Source organism: Pleurodeles waltl, chromosome 5 (genome assembly GCF_031143425.1).
Source record: "Pleurodeles waltl isolate 20211129_DDA chromosome 5, aPleWal1.hap1.20221129, whole genome shotgun sequence".
In the NCBI taxonomy this organism is placed as follows: domain Eukaryota; kingdom Metazoa; phylum Chordata; class Amphibia; order Caudata; family Salamandridae; genus Pleurodeles; species Pleurodeles waltl.
The window spans coordinates 1,849,264,036-1,849,289,238 of NC_090444.1; positions in this window are offsets into that span (position 1 = coordinate 1,849,264,036).

Here is a 25,203-nt window from a genome sequence, read left to right on the forward strand (position 1 = left end):
TGTTCCCTGTGTGATGCCTAACTGTCTCACTGAGGCTCTGCTAACCAGAACCTCAGTGGTTATGCTCTCTCTTTACAAATTGTCACTAACAGGCTAGTGACCAATTTCACCAATTTACATTGGCATACTGGAACACCCTTATAATTCCCTAGTATATGGTACTGAGGTACCCAGGGTATTGGGGTTCCAGGAGATCCCTATGGGCTGCAGCATTTCTTTTGCCACCCATAGGGAGCTCTGACAATTCTTACACAGGCCTGCCACTGCAGCCTGAGTGAAATAACGTCCACGTTATTTCACAGCCATTTTACACTGCACTTAAGTAACTTATAAGTCACCTATATGTCTAACCTTTACCTGGTAAAGGTTGGGTGCTAAGTTACTTAGTGTGTGGGCACCCTGGCACTAGCCAAGGTGCCCCCACATCCTTCAGGGCAAATTCCCCGGACTTTGTGAGTGCGGGGACACCATTACACGCGTGCACTTTACATAAGTCACTACCTATGTACAGCGTCACAATGGTAACTCCGAACATGGCCATATAACATGTCTAAGATCATGGAATTGTCACCCCAATGCCAGATGCCATTCTGGCATTGGGGGGACAATACCATGATCCCCCGGATCTCTAGCACAGAACCCGGGTACTGCCAAACTGCCTTTCCGGGGCATCCACTGCAGCTACTGCTGCTGCCAACCCCTCAGACAGGTTATTGCCCTCCTGGGGTCCAGGCAGCCCTGGCCCAGGAAGGCAGAGCAAAGGACTTCCTCTGAGTAACACCCTCTCCCTTTGGAAATAGGTGTGAAGGCTGGGGAGGAGTAGCCTCCCCCAGCCTCTGGAAATGCTTTGATGGGCACAGATGGTGCCCATCTCTGCATAAGCCAGTCTACACCGGTTCAGGGATCCCCCAGCCCTGCTCTGGCGCGAAACTGGACAAAGGAAAGGGGAGTGACCACTCCCCTGACCTGCACCTCCCAGGGGAGGTGCCCAGAGCTCCTCCAGTGTGTCCCAGACTTCTGCCATCTTGGAAACAGAGGTGTTTGTGGCACACTGGACTGCTCTGAGTGGCCAGTGCCAGCAGGTGACGTCAGAGGCTCCTTCTGATAAGCTCTTACCTCTCTTGGTAGCCAATCCTCCTTCCCAGGTAGCCAAACCTCCTTTTCTGGCTATTTAGGGTCTCTGCTTTGGGGATCTCACCAGATAACGAATGCAAGAGCTCACCAGAGTTCCTCTGCATCTCCCTCTTCACCTTCTGCCAAAGGATCGACCACTGACTGCTCAGGACGCCTGCAAAACCGCAACAAAGTAGCAAGACGACTACTAGCAACCTTGTATCGTTTCATCCTGCCGGCTTTCTCGACTGTTTCCAGGTGGTGCATGCTCTGAGGGTAGCCTGCCTCCTTTCTGCACCCGGAGCTCTGAAGAAATCTCCCGTGGGTCGACGGAATCTTCCCCCTGCAACCGCAGGCAACAAAAGACTGCATCACCGGTCCTCTGGGTCCCCTCTCAGCACGACAAGCGTGGTCCCTGGAACTCAGCAACTCTGTCCAAGTGACTCCCACAGTCCAGTGACTCTTCAGTGCAAGTTTGGTGGAGGTAATTCCTTGCCTCCCCACGCTAGACTGCATTGCTGGGTACCGCATGATTTGCAGCTGCTCCGGCTCCTGTGCACTCTTCCAGGATTTCCTTCATGCACCGCCAAGCCTGGGTCCCCGACACTCTAACCTGCAGTACACAACCTTCTGAGTTGTCCTCCGTCGTTGTGGGACTCCCTTTTGTAACTTCGGGTGGACTCCAGTTCACTTTTCTTCTAAGTGCCTGTTCAGGTACTTCTGTGGGTGCTGCCTGCTTCTGTGAGGGCTCCCTACGTTGCTGGGCGTCCCCTCTGTCTCCTCATCCAAGTGGCGACATCCTAGTCCCTCCTGGGCCACAGCAGCATCCAAAAACCCTAACTGCAACCCTTGCAGCTAGCAAGGCTTGTTTGTGGTCTTTCTGCGTGGGAACACCTCTGCAAGCTTCTTCACGACGTGGGACATCCAACTTCCAAAGGGGAAGTTCCCAGTCCTCTTCGTTCTTGCAGAACTCCAAGCTTCTTCCAACAGGTGGCAGCTTCCTTGCACCCTCAGCTGGCATTTCTTGGGCTCCTGCCCACTCTCGACACTGTCGCGACTCTTGGACTTGGTCCCCTTGTCTTACAGGTACTCAGGTCCGGAAATCCACTGTTGTTGCATTGCTGGTGTTTGTTCTTCCTGCAGAATCCCCCTATCACGACTTCTGTGCTCTCTGGAGGTTATAGTTGCACTTTACACCTACTTTTCAGGGTCTTGGGGTGGGCTATTTTTCCAACCCTCACTGTTTTCTTACAGCCCCAGCTACCCTCTACAAGCTCACATAGGTTTGGGGTCCATTTGTGGTTCGCATTCCACTTTTGGAGTATATGGTTTGTGTTGCCCCTATACCTATGTGCTCCTATTGCAATCTACTGTAACTTTACACTGCTTGCATTACTTTTCCTGCTATTAACTGCATAATTTTGGTTTGTGTACATTTATCTTGTGTATATATCTAATCCTCATACTGAGGGTACTCACTGAGATACTTTGGCATATTGTCATAAAAATAAAGTACCTTTATTTTTAGTATATCTGTGTATTGTGTTTTCTTATGATATTGTGCATATGACACCAGTGGTATAGTGAGAGCTTTGCATGTCTCCTAGTTCAGCCTAAGCTGCTCTGCTATAGCTACCTTCTATCAGCCTAAGCTGCTAGAAACACCTCTTCTACACTAATAAGGGATAACTGGACCTGGCACAGAGTGTAAGTACCCCTTGGTACCCACTACAAGCCAGGCCAGCCTCCTACATCCAGGCCCAGCCACCCTGGGCCCACATCCTGCTTTCTCTCTGCCAGGGACATTTTAAGGATTTTGGGGCCCAGGGCCAAATGTATTTTGGGGGCCCCTGTTCAGAAGTGTTTGGAATTTATGATCCAATTTCAGCTCTTTCAGGCCCTCTTTGGCCAGGTCACTGACAGTGCACAGACACTGGTCCATTTTCTAAATGTGTTTATATCTAATATTCAGGGATAGTGGGGTGTGTTTTTCATATTCTAACACATCAACAGCTCAGTAATGTTACTGCAATTAATCTCTGTGACACATCTCATTTCTCATATGTGAGGTCCTGTTGTGATCTAAAGGAAACTTTTTTATGGCTGTTGCATGAAACAAACACATTTCTCTGGAAAATGTCTGTAATAGACTTTCACACATCACCCACATTAAAAATAAATTAAAACCATCTATTAAAGAATTATTAAAGGTCATCAGGGCAGGACTCTCTGCAGAACAGAGGTGGCTCTGAGGGGTCCCTGAAAGGCTGGGGCCCTGAGCCAGAGCCCACTTTGCCCAGGCCTTAAAAGTCCCTGCTCCCTGCCCTGCCCTGAAGTGTTTAGACAGGTAACACCAGCCACAGGCCAGTGGGCCATGCTGCTGTGTATCAAGAACATGCACCCTTCTCTTCCAGGGCATGTCTCATACTTACATCCCTGCTCTGACAGCGAGGAGTCCCCGGCCGTCACGTGTGCAGGCCCTTCATCACCTCACTCAGTGCCCGGCCTCAAGCCAGTGACTTATCGTCCTCGGAGGATGAACATCAATTACAGCCTGAGGCGGTGCCTCTGCGTCTGCCGACGCGAACCTTATGGCTCTCGCTGTAGCTGCTGAGCCCTTGATCCTGGGTGAACCATGCGCTTCAGCCCGGCGGATTCCGGCATCTGGGCCCCAGATGGCGCGCGGATACAGGACCCTATATATGTGGGGTTACATGGAGTTAAGAATGAAAGTGATGAGCCTCCGATGCACTGCATAGGACGAGCCACGAGCGGCGTCATTTTCCGATTCGAGAACGATGAGGCTGACGTATGTGAAAATGCCAGAAACCCACATGTTTTACTTTCCCTCAGAAAGAGCATCTTTCCTTCCAGGATGCAGAAACCCGAGTTTGATCATTCTACCTTTGAAGAGGTGCTGAGTCTCACATCATCAGGTCTTTCCACCAAGATGGACCACATCCGTAGCCCGAGCGCCTACACACTCCAGGGGGGTCGTGAACAAAGAGACGCTGGAAGAGATGAATCTGTAAGTTGCATCAAAGAGATGATGCTTGGTGGCCAGACCTGCAGGCTCATGTGCTGCCCTTATGAAGACCGCCGTCCGCTCTCTAGCTCCTGCCCACCAGATGCAAGCCAGAGCTGACATGTGGTAAGAGCAGACATCCTCAAAGATGCTAAGAGTTGTGGAGGCGGGGATCCCTCTTGCCTGCCCCCACACCACCCACGCCTTCCAAACGCCCCTCAGGTAAAGCCAGACACCCCCCCAGATCAGTGGTTCCCAGCCTTTTGACTTCTGCGGCCCCCCACTTTATCATTAATCCAAACAGGGGACTCTCACTGAGTAATTGTTGGAATCCAGGGACCCCGGCCTAAACATTGTCGATGATTTGAACCACAAAACACTACACAAAGAATGCAGAAACAAACATTCCATCAAACACATAAACAAATGATAACACATCTTATTTAGTTTACAGAAAAAAAAAAAAAAATAGGGAGGTTGGTGCTTTTCTAAATTCAAGTGAAGCCACACATTGTCCATAATATATGCTCTATAATGCACCCGCACTGCCCCCACGAACCAATCTGGGGATACTAATTTCATTTTTAGCCTCCACTTTCAAATTCCTTAGCAATTTCTTTATGTTTTTTTAATTCTCAATTGTACATTTAGCCACTTTATTTATATACACTTTATTAATCTGTTAATAGTATTTAATTTTCTAAACAGTTGTCGACCCCCTGAGGAGGCTTGGTAGACCACCAGGGGTCCCCGGTCCACAGGTCAGGAACCTCTGCCCTAGATGAAGGCACTGAGTCCTGGAGGTTGCTGTGACAAATAGGTCATTGTTCATGTCACGCTCATCAGTTCAAGAGCACAGTGAAGAAAGGCCAATGTATTCTTCATTCGTGGAAGTGTCCCTCAAGGGTGACTATCACCTCGCAGAGCTCACACTTAATACTAAAGTCAAAAGTTTCTGGTAGATGCAGACACCACCACTAATGGGTGTTATGACTGAATCGTCTACGTGATGGCCAAAGTCTGCGTCCAGCGAATGTGTGCATATGGGATTGTGGTTGAAAGAAACCTCTGAAGTTCCTGGGCTGTGTTAGACCTGAGTTCACTCATGACACCAAGTCAGCTGCATTGATGTTTACGTGGTTAAAGCTGTGACCAAGGCTTGATGGCTCCTAAGTTTGAGATCTTCAGTAAAATTGTGGCCTTCCCCTAAGTTGTCTGTCAATTGGTAGCAAGAGGAGTTGACTCTGGTGGTGTAGAGGTGGAAAAGATGCTTTCTAGACTACTTCAAGGCACTGGCAAACTCAAGAATAGACACATTTTACTGGAAATCGATGAGTCAGAACACTTTGGAGGCATGCCTCTAAATATTCATAAGTAGGATGAAGAAAAAATGAACAACTTATTCAAGCAAGACATTGCTGAGCTAGTGGCAGGGCTTGTGCTGTGAGTTTCACTTACAGTTCTCATGTCCAAATGCCAAAATGTAAAAAAAATAACTTATCTGTGTTGAAATATGCCAGCTGTATCTTGTTATTCAAAGGGAAAGACACCTCCCCACGCTTTAAAGAGATGACTCGTCATCTGAACGACGTAAAGGATCTGAGTAGAGGCTATCCCTCAGAGGAGTCCTCTCAGTGGATCACCACCTTCGCGACTCATCTTGGCCTTTTTATGGTACGAGCCCCTCAATTTTGATGTCTCCTCTGTTCCAGAGTTTTTTCAGGAAGAAATGTGTCCCATTGATGAAAGTATCCTAAATTCTCTAAATAATAGTGATGAGATCCTGCTATTTGGCGAGCCGGTGGTGGACCATAATGACACACTAGTCGAAGTCTCTTGAGCTTTCCATGAGACAAATCTGACAAATAAAGCGCACCGCAAATTTAGAAGGCACTCCCTCTAGTATGTAAGGATGGCATGTGACCTGATCCTGATAAAGTCTTAGCTGTGATATCTGTAGCAGTGCCGATAACATTTCATCTCTTTATTGGGACAGAATCAGGATCTGTAAGGTGTTAGAAAGGGGGTCTCTAGCTGGCAGTGGTTTCACCCTGTCCAAGTAGGGACCCCCACTCTAGTCAGGGTGAGGGAGTCACACAGCTAAGATAACCCTTGCTCACTCCCTTGGTAGCGTGGCATGAGCAGTCTGATTTATCTCAGGAGCAATGTGTAAAGTGTTTGTACATGCACACAGTAACACAGTGAAAACACTGTAAAAGGACCCCAAACCAGTTTAGAAAAATAGCCAGTATTTATCTGAGTAAAACAAGACCAGAACAACAAGAATCCAACATACACAAGTAAAGATACACATTTGCAAAGATTAAATCTTACTAAAGCGCTTAGAAACTCAATAGCTCTAATGGGGCTATCACGGTGTCTTGACAGAGTAATTCCCAACAGTCCTACATCACTCACGAGGGAGTGTGCGCCGATGACGGAGTCACACAGACCCCAGGTACAGTACCTTGGAAAATGAAGAGCAAATAAAGAAGTTGTATGGAGTTGGGGAGGTGAGGCGTCACTGGAGCCAGTGCAGCGTCGGTCCCTTACTACTACCGGGGAGGTGAGGCATCGGTTACTTACTGCTAGGCTGGGGAGGTGAGGCGTCGGTCCCTTACTACTACCGAGGAGTTGAGGCATTGGTTACTTACTGCTAGGCTGAGGAGGTGAGGCGTCGGTCACTTACTACTACCGGCGAGGTGAGGCATCGGTTACTTACTGCTAGGCAGGGGAGGTGAGGCGTCGGTCCCTTACTACTACCGGCGAGGTGAGGCATCGGTTCCTTACCACTAGGCTGAGGAGGTGAGGCGTCGGTCCCTTACTACTACCGAGGAGGTGAGGCATCGGTTCCTTACTACTAGGCTGAGGAGGTGAGGCGTCGGTCCCTTACTACTACCGGGGAGGTGAGGCATCGGTTCCTTACTACTAGGCTGAGGAGGTGAGGCGTCGGTCCCTTACTACTACCGGGGAGGTGAGGCATCGGTTCCTTACCGCTAGGCTGAGGAGGTGCGGCGTCGGTCCCTTACTACTACCGGGGAGGTGAGGCATCGGTTCCTTACCGCTAGGCTGAGGAGGTGAGGCGTCGGTCCCTTACTACTACCGGGGAGGTGAGGCATCGGTTCCTTACTGCTAGGCTGAGGAGGTGAGGCGTCGGTCCCTTACTACTACCGGGGAGGTGAGGCATTGGTTACTTACTGCTAGGCTGAGGAGGTGAGGCGTCGGTCACTTACTACTACCGAGGAGGTGAGGCATCGGTTACTTACTGCTAGGCAGGGGAGGTGAGGCGTCGGTCCCTTACTACTACCGGCGAGGTGAGGCATCGGTTCCTTACCACTAGGCTGAGGAGGTGCGGCGTCGGTCCCTTACTACTACCGAGGAGGTGAGGCATCGGTTCCTTACTACTAGGCTGAGCAGGTGAGGCGTCGGTCCCTTACTACTACCGGCGAGGTGAGGCATCGGTTCCTTACCACTAGGCTGAGGAGGTGAGGCGTCGGTCCCTTACTACTACCGGGGAGGTGAGGCATTGGTTCCTTACTACTAGGCTGAGGAGGTGAGGCGTCGGTCCCTTACTACTACCGGGGAGGTGAGGCATTGGTTACTTACTGCTAGGCTGAGGAGGTGAGGCGTCGGTCCCTTACTACTACCGGGGAGGTGAGGCATTGGTTCCTTACTACTAGGCTGAGGAGGTGAGGCGTCGGTCCCTTACTACTACCGGGGAGGTGAGGCATTGGTTACTTACTGCTAGGCTGAGGAGGTGAGGCGTCGGTCCCTTACTACTACCGGGGAGGTGAGGCATTGGTTCCTTACTGCTAGGATGGGGAGGTGAGGCGTCAGTTCCTTACAGTTGCAGAAGAGGTGATGCGGCGTCTGTGAAGAGGTATCAGTTCATTATGACCCAGCAGAATCTATGAATCCAGCAGGTCAAGATGTGAGGTGTTGACTTTGCGGTGTCGCAATCACACCATGGGGCCACAGGTACTGTGGCAGAGTCAGGTGTCCCGAAGTCGGGAACACAGCACATGGGACTCACGCTGCGGTGGGACTTCGGAGGCATTGCAACGGCGTCGGACCTGTGTTGCAGGTTGCTTTTGTTTCAGTCAGCAGGGACCACAGCTCTGGTGCGGGCAGAGACACGGAGTCAGAGAGCGGTGCAGGTTCTGAAGTCACTCTGGAGTCGATGTGCTTAGTTTCTTCTTTGTTGCATCAGAGCTCACTTGCAGGGGCCCAGGAACTGGATTTGGCACCACTTAGCAAGTCAGAACTCTCAGCAAGAGAGCCCGTGCGCTGGCAGGTGATGTCTTCGATGGCACTGAGATGTCTTAACAGGAGTCAAGCTCAGTTCAAGCCCTTGGAGAACCTGGGAAAGGAGGATGTAGAAAGCAAAGTCCAGGCTTCCACTCCTTGGACAGAAACAGCAAGTAGCAGGCCAGCACATTGAAGCAACAGGTAGCGTGGCAGTCCCTCCTACAGCATTCAGCTCTTCTTCCTGGCAGAATGTCCTCAGTCCAGAAGTGTTCTAACTCTTGGGTGTCAGTGGTCTAGTACTTATACCCAGTTCTTTCTTTGAAGTAGGCAAACTTCAAAGAGAAGTCTTTGTAGTGCACAAGACCCTGCCTCCCATGCCCTGGCCGTAGACACACTCCAGGGTTTGGAGACTGCTTTGTGTAAGTACAGGCTCAGCCCTATTCTGGTGCAAGTGTGAACTCCTCCCGCTACTCTGGCTCAGGAAGACCCATCAGCTTGGTGATGGCCCGTCAGGATATGCATGACACTCTTCAGCTCCCTTTGTGTAACTTCCTAGAGTGAATGCACAATGAGCCCAACTGTTATCTTGCCCTCAACATGTATTCCACAGACAGGCAGAGGCACAGAATGGTTAAGCAAGAAAATGCCCACTTTCTAAAAGTGGCATATTCAAATCTACAATTCAAAAACCAACTTCACCAAAAGATGTATTTTTAAATTGTGAGTTCAGAGACCTTAAACTCCATATTTCTTTCTGCTCTAAATGGGAAATTACATATTTCAAGGCAATCCCACTGTTACCCTAATTGAGATATAGACCTTGCAATAGTGAAAAACAAAATTAGCAGTATTTCACTATCAGGACATGTAAAACACACCAATACATGTCCTACCTTTTAAATACACTGCACCCTGCGCATGGGGATGCCTTGGCCATACTTTAGGGGTGACCTACATGTAGTAAAAGGGAAGGTTTGGGCCTGGCAAGTGGGTGCACTTACCTGGTCAAAATGGCAATTTAAAACTGCACACACAGTTGCACGCCTGAGACATGTTTACAGGGCTACTCATGTGGGTGGCACAATCAGTAGTGCAGGCCCACTTGTACCATTTGATTTACAGGCCCTGGGTACCTCTAGTGCACCTTACTAGGGACTTACTAGTAAATCAAATATGCCAATCATGGATAACCCAATCACCAATACAATTTAGACAGGGAACACTTGCACTTTAGCACTGGTCAGCAGTGGTAAAGTGCCCAGAGACCCAGAGCCAGCAAAAACGAAATGCAGCACACAGTCAAAAACAGGAGGTCAGAAGCAAAATGTTTGGGGATAACCCTGCAAAAAAGGGCCATTTTCAACACGAGGTGAGCAATGTATGGGTCAACTCAGATATGAAGGCATATGAGGACTTTGGAGGTGGAAATGGGGTTGATGAAGATCCAGATGTTTAAAAATTATCAACTTAGACCTGTACGGTATAAATATAAGGAGCGGTTGGTGGGTGTACAGGAATGCTCCCTCCTTGAAAACAGAATACTCCTGGACCCCATACCATCCAAGGTGACCTTGCTAATTTATAAGCCACTGATAGACAAAGTTCATGATTGCCTGGGACCAATAAGGGACAGATGGGAAAGAGAACTTGGAATTCCTCATAGTCCATCTTAAACTTCTGCACTGACTATATGACACATACATACAGTTGAATGCTTATGGCCTTATCAGATTTGATCTGTGCCTATTCTATTCTATAGTTCCTATAGAGCGCATGGCTACTTGTAGGCCTCTCAGCGCTAGAACAGTCAATGTAATAGCCAATATGCCAGAGGGAGATTAGTTGCTGAAAAGCCAGGTTTTAAAGGCATTTTGAAAGGGCCTCAGAGGGTGTGTAGCTGGGGGCTTCCTGTATGTATGATGGAACCACCCCAGGCAAAGGTGAACCAATGAGAGAGTGTAACTGAAGCGGAGATACACATAACCGTCACAATAATGCTAAAACATATGGGGACATCACACCATATACAAATGAGTGGATATGCTGTACAGGACTGGCAGTGACCAGATGTGATATATCCACTGGATGGGGCGGGTGCAGTCACCCAGCTTTATATATAGGTTCCGCAATGCGGACTGGTGCCCGACACCAGAAAAGACAATATATCAAAGTCGAGGATGCCTGTAGAAGTTCACAAAGACATGGGTGTTATGGTGTAAGTTTGATGTGACTTCCAAGTACTATCTTGTGCCAGCACAAAAGAATGAGAACCCCTACTGGAAAATTGATGGGGTGACTAGTGGAGCTAGTGAGGTGCTACTAAGTGGAAAACACAATATTTAGTTGTGATGAAAATATTTGCAGGTCTGCTCTGTCACTTGCTTTTTCCTTCTTTGAAAGCTTACTAAAAAGAAGTATAAAACATGACATCACTTCGATTGGCAGCCACTTTGCCTCCCTCGTAGGGTTTGAGCAAGAAGGGTCGCATTTGTCGCATTTAAGTTGGCATTCTCTTGTGTATGAATAGCCTTAACCTTCACTTCTAGCGCGTGTCTCAACTTACAGTGGAAATCTAATACCAACAGCGGAGGGCATATTACAGACAGACAGGAAATACACTGGCAATGCGTTACTGCAAGTCAAACAAGGCATACATTGAGAATACAACACAGACAGTGGGTGTACATCACTGACAGCCAAACAGGGCGTACACTGGGACTACAACACTGACAGTCAAACAAGGTATACATTGAGAATACAACACAGACTGTCAAACAAGGTATACACTGGGAGTACAACACTGGCTGTCAAACAAGGTATACACTGGGAGTACAACACTGGTATACACTGGGAGTACAACACTGGCAGTCAAACAAGGTATACACTGGGAGTACAACACTGGCTGTCAAACAGGGTATACACTAGGAGTACAACACTGGCAGTCAAACAAGGTATACACTGGGAGTACAACACTGGCAGTCAAACAAGGTATACACTGGGAGTACAACACTGGCAGTCAAACAGGGTATACACTAGGAGTACAACACTGTCTGTCAAACAAGGTATACACTGGGAGTACAACACTGGTATACACTGGGAGTACAACACTGGCAGTCAAACAAGGTATACACTGGGAGTACAACACTGGCTGTCAAACAGGGTATACACTAGGAGTACAACACTGGCAGTCAAACAAGGTATACACTGGGAGTACAACACTGGCAGTCAAACAAGGTATACACTGGGAGTACAACACTGGCAGTCAAACAAGGTATACACTGGGAGTACAACACTGTCTGTCAAACAAGGTATACACTGGGAGTACAACACTGGCTGTCAAACAAGGTATTCACTAGGAGTACAACACTGGCAGTCAAACAAGGTATACACTGGGAGTACAACACTGGCAGTCAAACAAGGTATACACTGGGAGTACAACACTGGCAGTCAAACAAGGTATACACTGGGAGTACAACACTGGCTGTCAAACAAGGTATACACTGGGAGTACAACACTGGCTGTCAAACAAGGTATTCACTGGGAGTACAACACTGGCAGTCAAACAAGGTATACATTGAGAATACAACACAGACTGTCAAACAAGGTATACACTGGGAGTACAACACTGGCTGTCAAACAGGGTATTCACTAGGAGTACAACACTGGCAGTCAAACAAGGTATACACTGGGAGTACAACACTGGCAGTCAAACAAGGTATACACTGGGAGTACAACACTGGTATACACTGGGAGTACAACACTGGCTGTCAAACAGGGTATTCACTAGGAGTACAACACTGGCAGTCAAACAAGGTATACACTGGGAGTACAACACTGGCTGTCAAACAGGGTATTCACTAGGAGTACAACACTGGCAGTCAAACAGGGTATACACTACGAGTACAACACTGGCAGTCAAACAAGGTATACACTGGGAGTACAACACTGGCAGTCAAACGAGGTATACACTGGGAGTACAACACTGGTATACACTGGGAGTACAACACTGGCTGTCAAACAGGGTATACACTAGGAGTACAACACTGGCTGTCAAACAGGGTATACACTAGGAGTACAACACTGGCAGTCAAACAAGGTATACACTGGGAGTACAACACTGGCAGTCAAACAGGGTATACACTAGGAGTACAACACTGGCAGTCAAACAAGGTATACACTGGGAGTACAACACTGGCTGTCAAACAAGGTATACACTGGGAGTACAACACTGGCTGTCAAACTGGGTATACACTAGGAGTACAACACTGGCTGTCAAACTGGGCATATTCTTTGAATACAACACTTAGGATATACACTGAAAATAAAACAAGGTATACACTGGGAGTACAGCACAGAGAGCAAAAGAAGGTACACACTGAAAATACAATACAGACAGTCAAACAATGGACACTGGGAGTACAACATTGACAGCAAAACAGGGTTACACCTGGAATATACCAGCAGTCAAACCAGGTATACACTGGGAGTACACCAGTGCAGCCGAACAGGGTATACACTGGGAATACACTGACAATAAAACAAGGTACACACTGGGAGTACAACACTGACAGTCAAACAAGGTATACACTGGGAGTATAGTACTGAGAGTGAAACAGGGTACACACTGGGAGTACAACACTGACAGTCAAACAGGGTATACACGGGGGACTTATTTACAAGCCCCCTGTGCCGCTGGTGCATCACGTTTTGTAATGCACCGGTGGCTCATTGTGCAGGCCCATATCTACAAGGTCACGCAAAGCCACTTGCATGGCTTTACATGGCCTTGTAGATATGGAGTAAGGCAACGCAGCGCAAGTCGCAGGGTTGCCTAAGTCTACATCAAAGAGGCGTTCCATGGGCGTTGAGGTGGGTGTTCCCACGCAACACCCATGGGTTTTGACGCATCCCCAGATTTACAAGGATTTGTTAACCTGGGAATGTGTCAAAATCCTACGCCTCCCCAGGGGAGGCGACAGGAGGAGAAATAACTTTATTTCTCCTTGTTTTTCCTCTTTGCATGTGTGCTGCCTTCTGCAGTGCACATAGAACGAGGAAAACACCTTTGTTGATAGTTTTTCTGCCAGAGCGTATCTCTTCCGGCACAAAAACAATCCTGCATGCAACGCAGACACCCTTGCACCATGGTGGAAGGGTGTCTGCGTTGGCGCTTGGCAGCCAATTGTGCGCCAGTGCAGGGGGAGAGGACTGGAATATTTTGTTAAAATGTTGCATTCCTGCCCTTTGCTTTTGACGCTGGGCAGCACAGCAAGAAGACCCGTCTAGCGCCAAAGTTTTGGAGTTACCATCATTTTTTGCTTGCGGGAAACTACCTTGCATCAATGAGATGCAAGGTAGGCGTTCCCGTGCAAAAAATTACAATATGGCCTTAGCGCCATATTTAGCTCTCGTGCTAAAATCACGCACGGGGGAAGGGGACCTTAAATAATGGTGCTAAGCTTGCTTAGTGCCATTATTTAACGCCTGGGTCAGGGCAAGCGTTAGGGGACCTGTGGGCCTATTTCCATGGTCAGAGACCATGGAATGGGCCCACAGGTGCTCTTCCCTAGCCCCAGGGACACCCCCACCCACACCAGAGGGACACCAGAGGATGGGGGGGACCCCATCCCAGGTAAGTAAGGTAAGTATTTTAAGTTTTTTTTTTAAGTGCCATATGGTTGCCTAACTTGGGCGCCCCTGCATAGCACTGGGCCCAATGGCCATGCCCAGGAGACATATGTCCACTGGGCATGGCCATTGGGGTGGTGGGCATGACCCCTGTCTTTACTAAGACAGGAGTCATGTCCATGGGGGTGGTACGTCAAGAAAAGATGCTAGTGTGGTTAGATGCATTTTTATGCCTCTAACCAGACTAGCATCATCCTTTGACACACAGCCTCCTGTTCCCCCTACGCCTCCCCCATCCGGCTTGCGTCCTTTTTTATGACGCTAGCCGGGTCTTACCGCTGGCTACCATCAAACCATAAATATGACGCCAGGCTGGCAATTGGAAAGGTGCTAGCCGGGGGTAAACTTTTTCATGCAAAATTGCATTAGCGCAGTTTTGCATGAAAAAGTATAAATCTGAGCCTATGTGTATAATTTATTATTATGAAATAGTAACAATACATATTTCTTAAAGAACTATGCATGTCTAGAATATACACATAATCAGAGCTAGTAACATTATATAGACGACTTATTCATTTCGTAATGCGAACTTTGAGCACAAAACCAGCGCCACTAGCACCTGCTGGATACCAATTGGCTGTTACTGGGATTAATCCACAAACAGTACATTCTATCACGGGCAAAGTGTCCACGGAACGAAAGAAAATCCTGTTCTGGATAGCCCAGAAAACTAATCAGCTGGAAGCTGTGTTTCCCCATACAGGACCACAGAAAAAACATAGAATTCTCACAATGTGCTTGTCATTCGGAATGGTTCCGTCAGTGGACGACTGCACCACATGGGATACAGTCTTCGCTGTAATATACACTACCACGCATGGTACCCCAACACTTGCCAATTTACCGGAAGTGTTATAATAAATTAAAAACGAACACAGGGCAGCTCCAGCCCTAGATTTGGGGATGAAACACATGCGTAACTTCGACGTAGTCTCCTCAGTAATACTTAGTAACATTAAAGGGAAAGCAATACAGTTGTCTATACGGCAGTGGCTTCAAGAGATTCCACACTTGGAACAGGAGAAACAGCTACAGAAAATTATTTCTAATACTTATACTAGTATAGAACAGGATAGTTTCGGAGCAAAGCCGAAAAAGTCTAAAATACAGAGTACCACCCCGAGGAAGGTACCAAACAAGCACAGGAGGGTTCTAAAAGGCATTGGGATAAACAAAAGCAAATTAAAGAAAGACAAAGTCAGAGAGCAGACTCTCTACACCCAGAGTCCTGACTACGTGAAACCGAAGAAAGACTCACTGCGGTCTCAGACAAAAAAGAAGACAAGTCCACAAAACAAAAGCCACAGTTTTAAAAGAAAAAGTTTGCAACACTTTCAATTAAAAATGCCAGTAAAATTGAGAACATTGCTGAAGAACAAGACATGGGCAGTGACACTGCTGGACAGCGCAGCAGAAGTCACAATATGTTGTCATAGTCTGAAAGATCATCTGGAAGAAACAGCAACTAGTGACTTTATTGCAGTTCAGACTGCAGCCAGGTGCGTTCTTCCACCCAACAGGGTTTATGATTTAAATATCCAAATTGAGGGAGACATAGAGCGCACCACTAGTGTAATATTCTGGGATGAACTTAGTTATGATATCCTATTGGCCGAAAGAGACTGGCCTCCTGAACATGTCCGTAAGCTCCCACATGGGGAAGATGTCATTTTGCCTTCTTTCTCTGATCTTGTTCCAGAGACGGTAAAACAAGCCTGTGCTGTCAACTGGGCTTTAGTGCAGGCACCTGCGCTATACTGCAACCAGTTAGGTTGAGATAATACCCAACCCTTACCATGCAATACCGATTAGGTCTACACCCCAGCCTCGGCCCCAATATCCAGTTAAATACAAAGCCAAAGCTCCTGTGAGGGAGATCCTCACTTAGCTTGAGTACCAAGGTGTCATTGAGCCCTGCGTCTCTGAAATGAATAACCTGTTATTTCTCATTGCTAAAACCCGACCATTCATATAGGATAGTTTTTGGTAACAGACACTTAAACAGTGATACAAGCACATACTCAATTCAAAACTCGCACAGCACTAATTAACAACATAGTGCGCAAAAAATACAAAACAACATTGGATATCTCCAATGGTTTTTTCTGTTAAAACTTAGCACAAGAAAGTTGGGACCTAAGTGCATTCTCATTTGGCTCACAAGATGCTTCTGTCGTTTGCCCCAGGGCTACAAGAACAGCCCAGGGCTGTTCTTAGCCAGTGTAACATCAATGTTGCATGATATTGATCGTGAGGCGTTGTCCTATGTGGATGACATCTGTCTCACAGATGACGACCTCAACATTCATCTTGCCACGATCATTCTGGGATTCGCTGCTGTTGGTCACAAATTTAATTTTAAGAATACTAAAATAACCTTTCTCAGTGTATTGTTCCTGGGATATGAACTATCAAACGAGGGCAAGAGCCTGGCCCGCACTTTTTAGAAAAATGTGCTCACTCCAACTTCTAAATACTATCAAGAAACTACAGTCCTTACTTGGTTTCTTCAACTTTGGCAGAAGCTACATTCCTGACTATGCAAAGTGCATCAAGCCACTCTATGATTTAATAAGCCTTGATTTCTCTAGCAGACACTGGACAGTTGAAAACATGCATCCTTAGGGAATTACAGCAGGAGATGCTAGAAGCAAAACACTTACACACTCATGACAACAAGACAAATTTGGTCATTGGAATAATATTTGATGCCATTAGGTTCGCTTATGTCACATTTATTGAAGGCGACACGATGCCCATAGCTTATAAACCACATTTATATTCCAAAGCAGAACAAGGCTTTGCACCCACAGAAAACATTCTAACGGCAGTTCAGATGGCTGTCATAAAGGAGGGTCAACTTTCCCAAGGGAAACGCATTATTGTTGTTACCCGGTGGCAGCCTTAGAGGCTGTCACCAAAGCTAGCGTTCCTAATGCTTAAGCATTACATCCACGTTGGATTCAATGGGCAACCTCCCTGACTGCCACCGATGTTGATTAGATCTTTGACCCCAAACTTCAAACACAAGAATTTCTCCAATTAGAACAGGAGTATCCTGAACCTCTTGTTAACCTGCCACTTGACAGATACCATACTGTCATTTACACTGGTGGTTCAGCACAGCTAGCTGTAGGTACCAAACATCAATATTCAGCCGCTTGCACAGTTGTGAGCAGAGTGATGACGGATGGTATATTCCACCCTCACAATACCTTTGCAGCTCAGCTAGCTGAACTTAAAGCCCTTATCTTAGCACTAGAACATATGGGTCCAGGACACCGCATATTAATTGTCTGTGATTCGTACTACTGTGTCCAGTCTCACAATGATTATCTTAATCATTGGCGATTGAAAAGGTTCAGAGACTCAAAGGGGAAACACAGGAAACACAGAACTCAGTGGGGGAGGGTAGCTGATCTTAAGGATAAGCTACCTAATGCTCATGTAGTCCATACATATGGCCACCAACATATAGGAGTACACGTTATTGACAACACTTTGGCTGATGAAGCGGCCAAATCTGCAGTAGCTACAGCTTCTGTTGCTCCAGTGACTTGTTCCCAGACAGGATTGGATAGTGAAATACTGGTTGCCCTGAAAGCTTTGGCTGAAGGCAAGCCTCTCCCAAAAGTATACCCTACAAAATATTCATACCACATCAGTGCACAGAATGTTGCCTTTACAACAGTTCCTGGGGTTGGAGATTGAGTGATCCTCAACCAAGACCTTAGATTAGATTTAATCAAAGCAGCGCATGAGGGTGTTGCCTCTGCACATGCTGGTATCTCGGCCACAATAATACTCTTATAGAAACGCTTCTGGTGACCAGGTCTATACAAACAGACCAAGCACTATGTTCTTTACTGTAACATTTGCCAGCAAATTAAGGGCTCAAACATCAAACACCCACCACAGACATCCCTCTTAGTATCCAACAGCCCACTACAATGTTTGTACCTGGACCATTGCTGTCCCCTTCAACCAGATGGTGCATACAAATACTTCTTAGTCGCTGTAGATTCTTGTTCTAGATTCCTGTGGGTGTGGCCTCAGCGGTCGGCTAACGCTCGAACTGTTATAAAAGACTTGTTGATCTTTATCAGTACATATATGGTTGCAGCATTCCATTGGGACCAGGGCCCTGCCTTTGTCTCCAAGGCATTTAGGGACACCATGAGGACAATGGGTGTGGAACTCCATTTCTCCTCACCCTACCATCCCGAGGGAAATTCGGTTGCGGAGAGGAGGAATCAAGCTCTAAAGCAGTCCTTAAGAGCTAGAGTATTAGGTTCTGGCAGCAATTGGCTGCATCATCTATATGGGGTCGGGAGAGCACTGAATAATTTGCCAAGACAGTCCTATGGAGGACGCACTCCTTGCAAGGTTCTCTTTGGGATACTTATGTATGTCCCATATCTAGATGGCCCAGGTTTGGTGGCAGCTGATATACCTTTTGACATAAATAAACGTCTCACTGTATGACAGGAGCTTCAGCAATTTCATGATGATAATTCATCTGCCAGTGCTGCCAATTTAGGAATAGCTACAGGCTGGATTCCTAAAGTTGGGAATCTGGTTAGTGAGAAGTTTGCTGTGAAGAAGGAATTCAGCCCCTCTTACAGAACACCGGCCCAAGTTCTGGGAATACAAGGTACCAGAACTGTCATCCCAGCACTGCTGCCTGGCTCCAAAGCAAACAGATTTGTCTCCCGTGAAAACATCAAACTACACCATGTGGCCGATCCTGCACAGTAGACCCAGAGGTCCCTTGGGTAGTTCCCGGTCCCCTCTCACTACCCAACCGGACATACCTCTTCAAAGAAGAAACAACAACTGCTCTGACTACACCAGCATGTACAATGATGCTACAAATGCCTCCTCGAGCATGGGGAGGGCGGAAAATGAGCTTTTGCTGATTCCTGTTACCACTTCACTGACAACAACTGTCCAAGATGTGGCTGTCTTCTACTCCAACTCAACACAAACAGACAACATTGTCTCCTATGAACCTCCACAATGTGGATCCATCCACCAGTAATGCACCGGCTCCTTTGTTTGCAGAGACTGCTTACGGTTATTTCATCAACCTTGATGACTTTTCTTCGACTTCACCCGCAACTACAACTGAAACTGTTTCAAAGACACATAAGCTGTACATATGGCTAAAATAACTATTTCATTTATCCATGGAATTATCTGTGGATATTTCTGACAGTGCTTCCCTTTTTGTTATGGATTGGTTTCATGACTGTTTTCTTTCTCCTTATAAATGGTCATTATCTTCCTGAATGCTCTTCTGTTGAGCCTGTGCATGAAGTTCTAAATACATACCTTTCCTCGCATAAGGTCCAAAGAGACTTGTCCCTTGTGAACATTTCAGCAGTACCAATTCCAGATGGGGTTGTTTGGGCCAAAGTTCCATTTGAGAGACATGGGCCTACTGAAGTTATTCAAATTCCATATGTCTTCAAAATCTCAATGACTGATGTAATTAAACCTGGTGTTGTTTCTGATGACTGGGATACTCAAACAGTTGATTCAATGCTTGCTGAACTGCAGGATTGCACTGTATTACACTGTATTTGAAAGTGATGATGTGTACACCAGCACAAAGAATTATGGGGAAATGTTCTGTTATAATAATTGGGGACATTACTATCTGCATCAAGCAACTAGATAAAGATCAGTATTTCATTACACACAGTGGGAACACTGTTCAACCCCGCCTGTAGGGAGCCCAAAGCATTAGTCAGATAAATTCACATATTTTTCTGGGCATGACATTAAGAATGCAGAATCATAATACTTCAAGTTACCACCTTCTAAAATTAGAAAGATTTTGCCAACAAACACTAAATTGATCTATTCAGATGCCTTTGTTTCCCGACTTGCAGTTGAAGGATACGAATACTGGAAGAACACTATTGATATAAAATGTGCATGGGGAACACAAGATTGGCAAATTCAGGTCAAGTAAGCTTTATTTAGAGCATGCCTTATTCTTGTTCAAAGGATCTTTTTAAATGGCACAATTCAACAGACATCCTGTCTAGGGTTAGCAAAAATAAAAGGAAATGAATGCGCCCAGTATCCCCAAACCGGAAAAATTCACCAATTGGCAGTCCTTCCTAAACGTCAGCAAGGAAGAATTAGATCCGAAGGTTCAGGCTGGTACCTATAATTCTTCCCCTTTCTAGCCCTGGTGAGTGGTTATTGTGTCCAATAGACACAGATGGGTGTCAGGTGCATTTTGTTAATTCCTCAGGGGGTTTCAAGATTAGACGGCCGGACCCTCGCTTTGTCTCAGGTCAGCACTCGGGTATAGTTACCACATACAATGTGGGTAATCTGTGCTAGCAATGGTTACAGACTAACACCCTAGCAGCAGTTAAAGAGCATCTTAATACGCTATCTGAAGACATAGATTTAGAAGATTTCTTGTTAGGTCTCAGAAAGCCACACTGTAAACGATTCCATACATTAACAGTAGTTACCTGTTTGCTGCTTTTAATTTATCCAGGAAACAACAGACAATGGTTAAAAGGGAAGCAAGTTTCACCATGCTTCATATAGAAAAGTTAGAGAAGTTGCCTTTCGCGGTTGCAGAAAGTCCATCACAGTATGGCTCGTACATGGCATTATAAATCTGCCCATTTCTACCTTTCGTTTTTTGAAATGCTTGAAACATCTTGCCGTGGGCAGATATCAGCGGCTAGGCGATAGCTATATTATAGAAGAGTGGGAGTTGCCCTTTGAATATAACTGTCTGAACGGCGAAGCAGAAGTCTTTCTCAGCAGAAGCGAATGTGAGACCACTGTTAGTCATTCAATGATCTGCAAACAGGTGTCCCTTCATGGCCTTTGCAATGCAGGGGTCACAAACTTTGCCTGTTTTCTGAAGGGTACTCCTGTCCCTTTGATTCATCCAGCATTTCATATATAGTTTGAATGTAAGTTATGTTGTCCTGAACGAACAGAGCTGTTGCGGTATGAGACCAGGAATTGCCTGTGCAATTTCAGTCTCCAAGATTGTAACTTGTTGCGTATTATGTAGCGGTATCCCCTTCTTTGGGTTGATTGGGATGAAATGAGGAAAACTTGCAAACAGGCGCTGTAGTACATTTGATCCCACATCTGTATGTCCACACAGTAATGTTTTGCAATGTGTGTGGTGATGTCCAAGCCGCTGCTGTGCAGATTGTGTCCATGGGCACACTGGGAGTACAATACAGACAGTCAAACAGGGTATAGACTGACAGCACTGACAGTCATAGAGCATACACTTGAAATACAACACCAACAGTCAAACAGGATATTTACACTGGGAGTACAACACTGACAGTGGAACAGAGTATACAACTGTAGTACAAGGCTGGCAGTCAAACAGGGTGTACACTGGGAGTACAATACAGACAGTCAAACAGGGTATATACTGGGAGCTCCTAGCATTACCTCAGAATGAACACAACTAGTGTATCCTTAGGGAAGTGAGGTCGGTGGAATGTTTACATCTTGGAACAAGAGCCCTCCCCCACAGGGAGACACTGACATGTACTCTGGGGCAGGAGACCATTAAGCGTGTGCTTGGGTGGAGAGAGACTACCTCGTGGGACAGGGAGACACTGGCATGGCCACCATGACTGAAGCACAAGTCCTTTGAACAAACAGGGGGGAGAGTGTGACATCGCGGCCAGAGCGCCCAACTTAGGAGCTGGAGACCCAGGTTTGAGTCTTGATGCCGGAACAACATCCTGTGATCTTGGGCTGATTACTTAGGGGGTCATTACAACCTCGGCGGTCTTTTCACAAGACCGCCGAGGGACCGCTGTGCTGAAGACCGCCAGTGGTGGCGGTTTTCCGCTCTGCGTATTATGACTGTTGGGAGCTCTATGTCGTTTTTCAGACAGAGAGCCGCCAACAGCCATAGTTACGGGTGGCGGGGAAGTGGAGGTTGCTCCACCTCCACCGCCACGCCAACAGAACACCACCCAGCGAATCACGTCCTGTGATTCTGCGCGGCGGCGTTCTGTTGGCAGTGTGGTGTCGGCGGAGCTGCCCCATGGCTCTCGTCCCCTCCCGGAGGATCGACGGAACAGGTAAGTCGATCGTCCGTTAGGGGAGGGGGGTGGGGGGTGTTGTGTGTTGTGTGCGTGCATGGGGGTGTGCGTGGGTGTATGTAGAGGGGGTGTGTGAGTGCGTGTATGCTTGCGGGGGTGGTGCGTGTTTTGGGAATGAGTGCGTGTATGTCTGTATGGATGTGCACGTGTATGTTTGAATGTGGGTGTGTGTGTCTGACTGTGTGTGTGGATGTTGGCATGTATGTCGGTGTGTGCGAGTATGTGTGTTGGTGGTGCCTGCGTGCGTGTCGGGTGTGTATGTGTCAGGTAATGTCGGGGTCGGGGTCGGGGTCGGGGTGGGGAGGGAGGTCCTGCCACTCTTGGGGGGTGGCAGGGGTGGTGGGGGGTATAGGAGAGGGAGTCGGGGTGGGGGTAGGGTGTGGGGGAGACCCCTGTCAGTGCCAGGGAAGGAATTCCCTGGCACTGATAGTGCTTACCGCCATGGATTTCATGGCGGTTCCTACCGCTGGAAATCCAGGGCGGTAAGCCGGGTCAAAATACCGGCGGCGGTATTGTCACGGACGCCGGGCTGGAGACCCAGGTCTCCAGCCCAGCGGTCGTCTCCGCCCTGGCAGGCGGTACGGAGAAGTGGCGGATGACCATGGCGGTAACCGCCATGGTCATAATTTTAAAAAAAAAGACCGCCAGCCTGTTGGCGGTCTTACCGCCGCTTTAACACCGTCCGCCAGGGTTGTAATGACCCCCTTAATCTCCTTGCGGCTACCAAAGATGAATGTGTCCTTGTGTAATGTAACTGGTGCCCAAGTATAGCGCTCCGATTCCTTCGGGTCGAGTTTGCACTTTATAAAACTGCAAAAATAAAAAAAACAAAATAAACACATGCTTGGAGGATGGTCACAAAACTCGGTCGCTGTCCAACACCCACTCCCTCTGAGCTACAGCTAGCAGATAATATTTAGCCTATCATCACTTCCAAACGTGCCAAGAGGCCTTGTAAGGGTAAACAAGTGCTACAGAAAAGTGTGTAACTGAAGGGAAATGGTTTATGAATGCTTGATAATTCCGGCACATGCCCATTTAACTGAACTCTGGCGTATGTACTGCATAACATACATGTGCATACAAGTACTGACTTCATGTAGAGTTCTACTTTTTTGCTTAACCTTTTCTGATTCCGCGTATGCAATGCGTGCCTGTGCTTGTTTAGGGGTAAAACACCACTACACAAGCGCATATATACTCACTGCACACACATCTGCAAAGTGCATATACAAAACACAATGGAGAATATATAAGAAAAGTGGCGCTGCACACAGTGTAGAGCTGCTTTTCTTGCACCCTTTAGCGCCCCCTCCCGTCACCATATTTAAAATATGGCACACCATGGTGCAGGTAAGGGGCAATAGCGTAATTTTTTATTACGCCATTGATGTACTCTGCAGGAGTAACGCAAAAATGTTGGTGCTACTTCTGCAAAGTACATAGGGGTCCGTTGCAAGCAATAGAAGCCTCCTTTTAACGCCTGTTCTTAGCAGACTTTAAAAGTGCCGAAATAAATGCTGAAAGGAAATCTGTTAAATTTTCTCACCCCCCCTAATGGGGGCACACCTCCTTTGCACACATTGTGCCTGGCGCAGGCATAATGTGGTGCAAAGGGTACACCTTTGCATCACTTTGTAAATATGGCACTGCGATCTTGGCCTTCTAACGCCACAGTAGCATAAAAAAAATTACGCTAATGTGGCGTTAGAATGGCACTAGCGGCTCTTAAATATCCCCCAACTTTTTAAAATGTATTACATTTTGCCATTGTTATCCAGGTTTACACTGCGAGTCGTTACTACTCCGTGGTAGGGTCACCAGTCACCCCGGATTTGCCCGGACAGTCCTGGTTTTCACCAGCTGTCCTGACAGATGTAAGGAAATTTTGCTCATGTCCCGGTTTCAAAAGAGGGTCGCTTGAGACTGGTGGGGGATTTTTACAAAGCAGAGATACTTATCGGGAGTCATCAGAAAGCATACTTGCTTTAAAAAACAGCACTACATGGGTACTCTTTTACTCTTACATGCCTGTATGAGTACGGGAAGAAGTAGTCAATTGTACTCTTTTACTCTTGTGCCCTTGTATGAGAATGGCAAGCAGTACTGCGTTAGTCCCTTTTACTCTTATAATCCTGTATGAGTACAGGACGCAGCACTACATGAGTACTCTTTTACTCTTAAATGACTGTATGAGTACGGGAAGTAGTACTGTGTTGGTACTCTTTCACTCTCACATGCCTGTATGAGTACGGGAAGTAGTACTCCATTAGTACTCTTTTACTCTCACATGCCTGTATGAGAAGGGAAAGCTGCACTACATGAGTACTCTTTTACTCTTACATGCCTATATGAGTACAAGAGGAAGTACAGCGTTAATACTCTTTTACTCTTACAGGCCTGCATGAGTACGGGAAGAAGTACTGCGTTAGTACTGTTTTACACATACATGCATGTATGTGTACAGAAAGTGGTACTGTGTTAGTACTCTTTTACATGCCTGTAGGAGTATGGAAAGTAGTACTGCATTAGTACCCTTTTATTCTTACATGCCTGTATGAGTATGGGAAGAAGTACTGCATTAGTATTCTTTTACTCTTGCATGCCTCTATGAGAAAGGGAAGCACACTACAAGAGTATTCTTTTCCTCTTACACACCTGTATGAGTACGGGAAGTAGTGCTGCATTAGCACTTTTTTACTCTTACATGCCTGTATGAGAAAGGGAAGCGCACTACATGATTACTCTTTTACTCTTGCATGCCTCTATGAGTATAGGAAGTAGAAGTGCATTAGTACTCTTTCACTCTTATACGCCTGTATGAGTATGGGAAGAAGTAGTCAATAGTACTCTTTTACTCTTGTGCCCCTGTATGAGAAAGCAAGCAGTACTGCGTTAGTCCCTTTTACTCTTATAATCCTGTATGAGTACAGGAAGCAGCACTACGTGAGTACTCTTTTACTCTTACATGCCTGTATGAGTACGGGAAGTAGTACTGTGTTGGTA